Source organism: Micromys minutus (assembly GCF_963924665.1).
Source record: "Micromys minutus genome assembly, chromosome: 24".
Taxonomy (NCBI): domain Eukaryota; kingdom Metazoa; phylum Chordata; class Mammalia; order Rodentia; family Muridae; genus Micromys; species Micromys minutus.
Genome location: NC_137959.1, coordinates 5,211,519 through 5,222,716, shown reverse-complemented (window position 1 = coordinate 5,222,716; position 11,198 = coordinate 5,211,519).

Here is an 11,198-nt window from a genome sequence, read left to right as displayed (position 1 = left end):
CACGTGAAGCTCAAGAGGAAGGAAAACCAAAGAATGGGTGTTTCAGTCCTACTTAGATTGAGGAACAAAATAATCAAGGGAAGAAGAGAGTGGGAGAGACTTGAAAGGAAAGGAGGATTGGAAGGGAAAAAAGAGGGCAGAATCAGGAATGGGAGGAGATAGATGAAGGAGATTTGCAGCGGGTCTGGGGGTAGTAGCATTCGGAAAGTGCCAAATGCCAGGAAAGTAAGAGCCTCCCAGAACCCCACGGGGATGACAATTCCCCACAAAGGGGAGGGAGAACCTGTGGAGACCATATTCAGAGGTTAGGTATGGCCCCCAAGTTGAGGAATGGGGCCACCCACCCATCTACAAATTTTTAACCCAGAACTGCTCCTGTCTAAAGGAAATGCAGGGAGAAAGAGTGGAGCAGAGACTGAAGGGAAAGCCATGCAGAGACTGTCTCACCTGGGGATCCATCCCACAAGCAGACACCAAACCCAGATACTATTACTGATGCCAAGAAGTACTTGCTCAGAGGAGCCTGATACAGCTGTCTCCTGAGAGGCTCTGCCAGCTCCTGACCAATGCAGATGTGGATGCTCAAAGCCAACCATTAGACTGATCACAGAGACCCCAATGAAGGAGTTAGGGAAACAGCTGAAGGAGCTGAAGGGCCTTATCTGGCATTAATGGGAAGGGAGACCCTTGGTCCTGTCTGTGAGCTTGATGCCCCAGTGAGGATGAATGCTAGGGTGGTGAGAAGGGAGTGGGTAGGTGGGTGGGGGAGCACCCTCATAGAAGCAGGATAAGAGGATGGGATAGGTGGTATGTAGAAGGGAAACTTGAAAGGGAACATAGTACAAGACTGCCGAGTGTCTACACAGAGCAGACCCCACACAAGAAACTATCTGGTTCAATTCTTCAACAGTTCCAAGGCTGGGAAACAGACAAATCCAAAACTCATTTGATATAAAAATTTATTAAGAGACATGATAAAAAAAAACATTTACATTTTTCCCTCAACTACACAATGACTGGGTTTATTAGAATGTTGTGTTCTACCCCAGAAACAACTCACAGATTATATGAAGTTCACGAAAAAACAAAGGTCAAAAAAAAAAAAAAAAAGAAAAGAAAAGAAAAGAAAATGAAAAACCATTATGCTTAATCTTTACACACCAAGAAAACTTTGACTATTTCCAGGTTAATCTTGTTTTACATGTACTTTATGCTCATTGTAACTAGTAAGATTTTAATGCACAGTATCAAACCTTTAAAAATATCAAGTACTGACAAAAATGTATTCATATACTTTTATGCAAAAATGCTTAAAATCTGTACATTTATCTTTGTTTTTAAAATAAAGTTGTTCAATGTAAAAAAATAAAATAAAATAAATAAACAAATAAAAGGAATGTCATGAAAAAATTATATAAATACAATTTTTTAAAAATAGAATGTTGTGTTCTATCTATAACAACGGGCTTTAGCATGTTTGAGTATGTAGAAACAGTCTGTATGATCCTCCAGCCTTCAAAATTCTGCTTACAAAAGAAGCACATTGCTCTTCTTCTGTTTTTGCCTATGAAAATCTGAACACAAGTTGTTGTTTCTTCTAAGCTGAGTTCCATGTCTTAGGACAGTGTCAATAAAATTTTAGATCTCTGGAGGTTTTTTTAAATGTTTTAGAAATACATTGTCTAATAAACAGATAAGTTAAAAAATCTGAGTAACATTATTGAAATGTTCTGAAATCAGTTCCATTATGCACTAAAAGAAAAGTCTCTGAAAGTTAAAACACATAGATGAATATCAAATCCACTTCAAAACACAGACACTGCAAAACACTCAATGAATGAGCCAAGGCTCTTACATTACCAACATCAAGCTGTCCCAAAGGCCCAACATGTTTTAAAAATATGCATTTTATAGTTATAAAAGTGGTAAGACATGAAGAGAGAAAGATTCCAAATCAAACAAACAAGGTTTAAGTCACTTTAGAGCTCTGTGTGAGGCTGGAGGTGAGCATGCTAGAGACGGAGGGGGCAAGCAGGCTTCTGTGGTAGGGAGGGTTTGCTTCCTGGGCTGCACAGAGTAAAATGTCACGGTGGGACCATTTGTGTGGTCCTGTTCATATTTCCACTGAAGAGGCAAGCTTCTGATCCCTGTACACTTTACTGCCAAATATGACAAACTGTGACTCTAAGCATATATATTGTTTATTATTTAAGTTTCAAAACAAGTAATACATTCAGAATAAAAACCACATACTGGTGAAGTATTTTTTCAAGTATGCCCCGTGTACAGACATAGCTTCAGTCTAAACTTTCTCTAAATGCTCTTTGATGAAAAGATTTCATTAAAAATATTTTAACTCGCCAGCCAGTCCTGTTTCACAAATGCATTAAATTCCACTTTGGCGGTATTCAGGCTGATAACTAAAAGTGTACCGTGTGTATTATTGTCCTGGAATAGGACCTGGAGATGGAAACATTTTAGGAAAACCTTTTGAGCCTCTAGCCAATGTATTTCAACCTCTTCACCAACAAAATCTTTTCCCAGAAATATCACTATGAAATTAAGATCTCAGAATTTCCTTCCCTGGGCACTGGAGAGAAGCAAGATCCAACTGTGTCAGCCATTGGGTCTCAGATTACTCATGCTTGGTGTGCTGCTAAATCACTACCGTTCTCTGTTCTAGGAAAGTCTTCTTGTCATTGTCTCATCAAACATGACAGTCATCATCTTGTCTACACTTGCCATCTCCTCATGGGGTGCTCATGTCTGTCTGTGTGCCTCTGTCGGTCTCTGTCTCTCTGTATGTGTGATTTTGTGTGTGTGTGTGTGTGTGTGTGTGTGTGTGTGTGTGTGTGTGTGTGTGTTTAGTACGAGAATCCATCTGAATCTATCAATACAGTTGAATACTGATAATTTGTGCATTAAAGCTGTCTGGGGCTTCTATGTCAAACTCCATCATTTTACACTTTCTGTTTTTAAACTTTTTCCCCATCTTCCCACCCATGCTGCATTCTTGTTTGGTTGGTTGGTTGGTTGGTTGGTTGGCTGGGTGGTTGGGTTGTTTGGGTGGGTGCTTGGGTGTTGGTTGGATGGGTGGTTGGTTGGTTAGCTGGTTGGGAGGTTGGGTGGTTGGTTAGGTTGGGTTGGTTAGTTAGTTGGTTGGTAGGGTGGGTGGGTGGGTGGTTGGTTGGTTTGGTTTTCAAGACAAGGTTTCTCTGTGTGGCTCTGGCTGTCCTGGCCTTGAACTTAGAAAGATCTACCTGCCTGTGCTTACTGAGTGCAGAGATTAAAGGTGTGCTCGCCACTGCCCAGCCCACAATACATTCTTACTATCTCTTCAGACAGATTTTTTTTTTTTTATTCTTGAATTGTTTCTTCCAAAGATGAGCATCCCACAGTCTACCACTAGTTGGAGAACTAAAAAAAAAAAAAAAAAAAAAAAAGCCAGTGATGTAATGTAATACAAGTCTAAAGCTAGTGATGTCATTTAATCCAAGTCCAAAAAGTTTGAGAAGCAGCCTGCAGGCTTATGGCATAAGTACTAATATGACTCCAAAGGTACAGAGCTGGTACGCCAGTGTTTAGGAGTAAGAGGAGAAGACATCCCACTGGTTCATTTACACAACAGAATACGATTCAGCTTTTAAAAGCACAGACATCAGGAATTTTGCAGCCAATGGATGGAATTAGAGTGAAGTAATCCAGACCTAAAAGGATATCCATGGTATGTACTCATTGATAAGTGGATATTAGCCAAAAAGTACAGAATACTCAGGATACAACTTGCAGATCATATGAAGTTTAATAAGAAGAAAGACCTAAGTGAGGAGGCTTCAATCCTACTTCGAAGAGAGCACAAAATAATTATAGTAGGTAGACTGAGGCAATGATCTAGGTGGGGGGGAAGGGAAAGGGGGGCAGGATCAGGTATCGGGGGAGAGACGAGAAAAGCCCAGAGAGCCAGTAGAATGGATAGAAATATGCAGCTGTGGGATGGTGTGGGGGGCAGAGAGAACCTCTAGAAAGTCTCAGAGACCTGGGATATGGGAGGCTCTCAGGACTCTATGGGGATGACCTTAGCTGAAATGTCCAACAGTGGAGAGATGGAACCTGAAGAGACACCTCCAACAGACAGGGTCCCCAGTGGCCACCCACCCATCTTCAAAATTTTTGATCCAGAATTGCTCCTGTCTAAAAGGGACAAAAAATGGAGCAGAAACTGAAGGAAAACCCATCCACATCCAGTGACCAGCCCAACCTGGGATCCATCCCTTGCGCAGGCACCAATCCCTGACTTGTATTTTCCGATAGGAGCCTAGCATGGCTGTCCTCTGAGGAGTTCTACCAGCAGCTGACTGGGACAGATGCAGATACTTACAGTCAACTGAGGTCGGGACCCATTTAGAAAAGTTATGGGAAGGATTAAAGGAGCTGAAAGGGGATGACAACCCCATAGAAAGAGCAACAGTATCAACTAACCTGAACTGCTGGGAGCTCCCAGAGACTAAGCTACCAACCAAAAAGCATACTTGGACTGATCCATGGCCCTGGGCACATATGTAGCTGAGGACTGCCTTGTTTGGCCTCCGTTGGGTGAGGATGCATGAGCCTAATCCTGTAAAGATTTGATGCCCCAGGGAAGGGGGATACTGGGCGATGGAGTCAAGCAGGGGGATGTGGGTCGCTGGGGGCACAGATTTGAAGGTCATATGAGGCCCGAAGTCTCTCCTTTGCTTTGAGCTTCCGGTCCACAAGGTGAAGAAGCTATTCCACCGCACATCCCTTTGCTTGACATCTCTCCTGTCTAGGAGCACGGGGTCAAGTACACAGAGCCAGGCAAGCATGATCCGTGCTCTCAGAGCCATGACTAAGTTAATTCTTTCTGCAAGTCGTTCTCGTGGGCATTTTGCTCACCGCTCTGCACAAGTCACTGCTATAACTCTCTACCAGTTGCCTGAGCAACCCCCAGGCTAATCAAACTTAATATAAAGTTGAGTGTTGCTCTCCCCCGACTGCAGTTCTTCAAGCAACTGTACTTTTATCTAGAACTTCTCTGCACCTGTTTTCCAAATCTATCCTTTCTTCCCTGATGATACCCTTTTTTTTACTTTTATTCCTTATTTTATGTTCTTCTCTGGAACCTAATATCACTTTATTTAATGTGTTGCTGACTCTCAACATTAAGTGGTGACCTTTATTTCCTTTTATTAGGAGCAGATTTTTTTCCTTATATATTCTGATATGGTTTTCTCTGTCTCTGCCCCGCCCAGCTCCTCCCCTCCCTTCCCATCTGGATTCAAGTTTTGTTCACTTATTCTAAGGTGCAGTGCGTAGTTCTGTTTGCTTACCAAAAATGGTTGAGAGGAATAGAGTCCAACCCGGGGACTGGATTGAGATGGCACAGGACATTGTCCTCTCCTCACCCTTCATCTATACACAACAGTTACATCCGGTGGAAGCAGTGAGTTAATTAAGAATAATAACTCTAGAGGTCTTAAAAATAATGTGAGATGTGGAGAGGGTGATGTCGGGCTTAACATAAGACTTTCCCAGCCGCATATCACATCACCATCCTAGCCCTCGGCATCTCCCATTAGGACCCTCTTTGGAGACAGATTTGCCACTGAGTAAATTCATTAGTAAATTAGGACCAAGTCTTTCTGGAGTAGAGTAAACCCTTACAAGTATGTCTAAATATCAATGATTCCAATAAACTCTGGATTTTGTTTGGTTTCTTGCCTTTCGTGTTTGTTTTTCTGGTTTGCAGTACACTGTGCTAGCCAAATGCTAAGATTTTTTTCCCCTTTTTTACTTTATGAGAACGGCTGTCTCACCTGAGTGTATGTCTGGCCATCACTTGGGTGCCTCGAACCCAAGGCCGTCTGATCTTAGAAAGAAAACTCTCTTTCAGGATTTATTATTGTTTTCTCTGAATATTTTCTGTATGATTTTTGCTGCAGTAAAGTTTGTTTCCTTGTATGCCTAGTATAAGGACTTTGTCATGAAAGAGTGTTGAGTTTTATTCAAATGGTTATTCTGAGTCACATTAGATAATTATCAGGTTTTTCATTTCATCTGATAATGTGATGTATTACACTAAATGGCTTATATGTTGTCATATCTGTATTCTAGAAACAAGTATCATTTGATCATGGGGTATAATCCTTCTAATATGTTTTAAAATTTAACATTTTGCAATTGTCCATACTCTTATGGACTTTAATTTCCCTCCTTATACTGCTTCTGATTTTGTGATCAGAGTGATGTTGGCTTCCAAGAGTGAACTAGGGTCTGCAGTGATGAGTCAGTGATTAAGAGCGCTTGCTGCTCTTCCAGAGAACCCAAGTTTTGTTCCTAGCATCTATACCAGACAACTCACAACCACCTACAATTCCACATCCAGGGGGAAACAGCCTTGTCTAGCCTCTATGGGTATCTGAATGTGTGGTATACACAGACACATAAATAAAGCTAAAAATAAGAAAATTTAAAGGAACTAAGAAATGTTCCTTCTTTGATAATTGGTTTGAGGGTTGGTACCAGTGCATCTAAAATATTTAAGAGATTTGAATTCACTAGTGAAACTATTGGGTCCAGAGTATTATTCTGTGAGAGATTTTTTTTTTTATTGATTCAATCTTCTTATTGTTTCTAAGCTTAGATAATCTGTTTTTATGATGCAGAATCAGTAGGTTTTCTGATTTCCAAGAATTTGTCTGTTTCAATTAGATGATCTTATCTGTTGGTTAAAAGTCATTCAAAAAACTGTCCTGTAACTTTTCTGTCCCTACAGAACCCATACTTATGTCCCATCCTGGAGTGAAACCTTCTGTCCCGTCATCTCATATAAAACCTGTAATCTGTGCCACACTACTCTGAACACACCTGCTCTCGTCATATGCAGCGTGGAAATGAGTCTTTGTCCACCTGAAGATTCTTTTGATTTTTTCCTTATTAAATGAAAACTTACCAAAATCCTGTGCCTGTCACTGAATCACGTGCTGTATTCCCTCTATCTAATATACTTTTTATAAGGAGGATGGGGCGAAACCTGAATAAGTACCCATAGCCTTCCCTTAAAAGCTGGGTGCAATTATTAAAGTGATTCTTTAAAGGACTTGTTAAAATGCCAAAAGAGTGCCACAGAAAACACGTCAAATAAAGATTTAAGTTTTCTTTATGAAAAAGAAGTGTTTAACGAGGGTTTATAGGGTCTTATAAAAACACCTTAACACCTTACAGACCTAGGGAGAAAGGGCTCTTTTTAAGTATCACACACCAATGCCAGACCACCCAATGCTGGTGTCTAGAAGCCTCAAACAGACCCATCCTTGGGAGCCTATGTAGAGGGCCTTAATTTTATGGTCATTTTAATTGTATTTGGGTTATTACCTCATGCCCCAGAAAACACCTACACTATTTAATAAAAATGAGAGGAGAACACTGTTCTAGTTCAAGTATGTATTAACCAAAATCATAAACTAAGTATGTTTCACCATAAATTAACTGGTGTTTAGTGTTTTGCCTTCAAGTTGTATTTATTTTCTTATAACGTGGTATGCCTCAGTATGTACCAAATCAATGTTCATTGGCTTAGCGTTAGGCAGGCCTTGCTATCTCTTGCTTTTATACTCTACACACCTGCCCTGTGTTATAAGGTACAGCTGGCCCATTCTGCAGACTCTGAATAATAACTACAAAGGATCTCTCAGGTTGAAAAGCAAACAAATCCTTAAAAAACAATCAAGTGGGCAAGCAAATGTAATCCCTGGATGTTGACAATCTTTCACAGTGTGGCTACACTGCAGTCACTTGCAGTTCTGGTTCAGATAGGGAATGTTGGCATAATTTACCATAAACAAAAGAAAAATATGGAAAAAAAAAATCCTCCTTCCTTCTTATTGGTGAGGAACATAGACAGCAGATTCTGAATTCTTGCCCCTGTCTGCACAGATTTCCTAACAGAACTCCTCGGATTACCAAGTTTGCAGCTGCTCCCATTTCTTTGTCATTAAATAACCTGTTAGCCTTGGCACCTGAACACCCTTCCCCCACAGTCACATCACACTGAAAAGCCTTCTAGCTGCCAAGGCTCAGTGCCCCTGGGAAGGGGAATGTCAGGGTGGGGAGGAGGGAAGGGGTGGGTGGGTGAACATCCTCACAGAAGCAGGGGGAGGGGGCCTGGGATGGGGGTGTGGAGGAGAAACCGGGGAAAGGGCATAACATTTGAAATGTAATTTTAAAATATCCAATAAAAATAAACAAATAAAAAAGAAAGAAAGACTTCTTGCTGCAGGCCTGAGTCCTTGTTTCCAGAACTGTTCATCTTTTCTTAGCCTTCAGTTGCTGCGATTTCTCTGTAATTTCTGTCGTGGGGGCCATTCCTCTTCAGAGAAATGCTGTCTACTATGCTATCACCACCCTGAGGTCCTTCCACCCAGTTACAGGGCCTTCAGGTCTTCTACACTGGCTTCTTTTTCCCTGAGCCTCCCACAGCGGTTGATGGCCTATGTCATTTCCAGATAATCTCTCTGGGTGATTCCATCTCCACCTGTCAAAGACACAGGCACAATTCAAGCTGCCTCACGATGCTCCTCCTCTCCAAGAAGTCACTTCTTCCCCCCAGAGCTCCTCATCTCAGTCAGTGTTGTCCTCACCAGCTGCTGGGCCTAGAGACCCAGATGCCATGTCCGATGCTTCCTTTCCTTTGTTCCCCACATAGGGCAGGCAACTCACAACAACCAAGCCATCAGCACTGTATCTTCAAAAAGAAGAGAAAAGACAGACAAGTGTCGTGCATAAGAGCATAGGGAAAAGACAAATTTCATGAGCAGATTCGATGACCATGGAGGAGCTGGAAAGGATGCCATTGTGCCCAACAGTCACCCCCAAATCCTAACAGGTCAGAAATAACAGAGCTAATAACAGACCAAACAGCTGTCAAGAGCATAAGAAACAGCAAGTTCTTTCAACAACAGTTTAACAGTTGAAAAAAAAAATAGTTTCAACTCACCAATTAAAAGATGAAAAAGACGGGAACTTATAAATAAGATTGAGCTCTTGCTGTCTCTGAGAAACTTATCTTAATGGCAAATACATTCATTGTTCTCCACTGAGAGTCAAAGGATGGAAATCCACCCATCAAGCAAACGGAAGCCATAAAGGAACTGTAATAGCTATTCTCATAACTGATTAAGTAGACTTGAAATGGAAACAAGTCATGCAAATGCAGAACACCATTGCATATTTTAAAAAGTTATTTTAAAATAAAAACAGTTGAGACTGGTCTGGCCTCCATCTGTGCCCAGAGCCACAGGCAGGGCCGGCATACAGCCATCAGGACTCTTACCGGTAGAGAGCTGAGCACCCAGAGGAGACGCAGGAGCGCTCTCCCTCCGGAGTCCATGGGTGAGCCCACACTCTCTCTCCACTGACTATCTGGGGAGAGACCTCCAGGAACTCTGAGGGCATAGGTATCATGGTACCACTTGGGTCTGTACTCTCCAGGCCTCCATCTGCACCCAGAGATAGAGCCATCAGAAATCACAGCCTGCCCATAGCTGAACACCCAAGATCAATCTCCCCACGAAGCTCACAGCCCACAGATGCACAGGAAAAACAAGCTCCATTGAGAAACAACAAGATCAAATAACATCAAAGATAAAAAGATGACAAGAAGGCAAGCACAAGAATCTAAGCAACAGAAACCAAGACAACCTGGCAACATGAAAACCCAGCTCTCCCAACACAGAAAGTAGTGTATATCCCAACAAGCCAGAAAAACAAGATTGGGACTTAAAGTTGTGCCTCATGTTGATGATAGAGGGCCTCAAGAAGCATGTGAATAATTCTGTTAAAGAAATACAGAAGAACACAGATAAACAAGTATGAGCCCTTAGAAAAACACAGGAAAACAAAAGCAAACACATGAAGGAACTGAACAAAACCATCCAGAATCTAAAAACAGAAATAGAAACAAAAAAAAAAAAAAAAAAAAAAAAAAAAAAAAAAAAAAAAAAAACACAAAGAAAGACAACCCTGGAGATAGAAAACCTAGGAAAAAGGTCAGGAATCATAGATGCAAGCATCACCAAAAGAATACAAGAGATGGAAGAGAGGATGGCAGGGGCAGAAGATAACATAGAAAGCATTGACACAACAGTCAGAGAAAATGTAAAAATTAAAAGCTCCTAACACGGAACACCCAAGAAATCCAGGACTCAATGAGAAGACCAAACCTAAGGATAATAGGTGTAGAAGAGAGTGAAGACTCCCAACTAAAAGGCCCAGTAAATATCTTCAACAAAATTATAGAAGAAAACTTTCCTAACCTAAAGAGATAACCATGAACATATGAGAAGCCTAAAGAACTTCGAATAGATGGGACCAGAAAAGAAACTCCTCCTGACACATAATAGTCAAACACCAAATGTTCAAAACAAAGAAAGTATACTAAAAGCAGTAAGGGGAAAAGGACAAGTAAAGGCAGACCAATCAGAATTACAACAGACTTCTCAACAGAAACTAGGAAAGCTAGAAGATCCTGAACAGACATCATACAGACTGTAAGAGAAAACAAATGCCAGCCCAGGTTACTATATCCAGCAAAACTCTCAAAATGGAGAAACCAATATATTTCAGGACAAAACCAAATTTACACAATATTTGTCCACAAATCAATACAAAGGATAATAGATGGAAAACTCCAATAAAAGGATGAAAACTATACCATAGGAAAAGCAAGAAAATACCCCTGTTGCAACAAAACGAAAAGAAGAAAGAAACACAAACATAATTCTACCACTAACAATAAAAATAACAGAAACAACAATCATTATTCCTTAATATCTCTTAACATCAGTGGACTCAATTCCCCAATAAAAAGACATAGACTATTAGACTGGATACATAAATAGGACCCAGCATTTTGCTGCATACAGGAAACTCATCTGAGCACAGGCCCTACTTCAGAATAAAAGGTTGGGAAAAAACTTTTCAAGCAAATGGTATCAAGAAACAAGCTAGAGTAGACATGCTAATATAAAAAAAAAAAGATTTTCAACCAAAAGTCATCAAAAAATACAAGAAAGGACACATTTTACTCATCAATGGAAAAATCTATCAAGATGAACTATCAATCCTGAATATTTATGTGGCAAATACAAGGGCATCCACATTCATAAAAGAAACTCTACTAA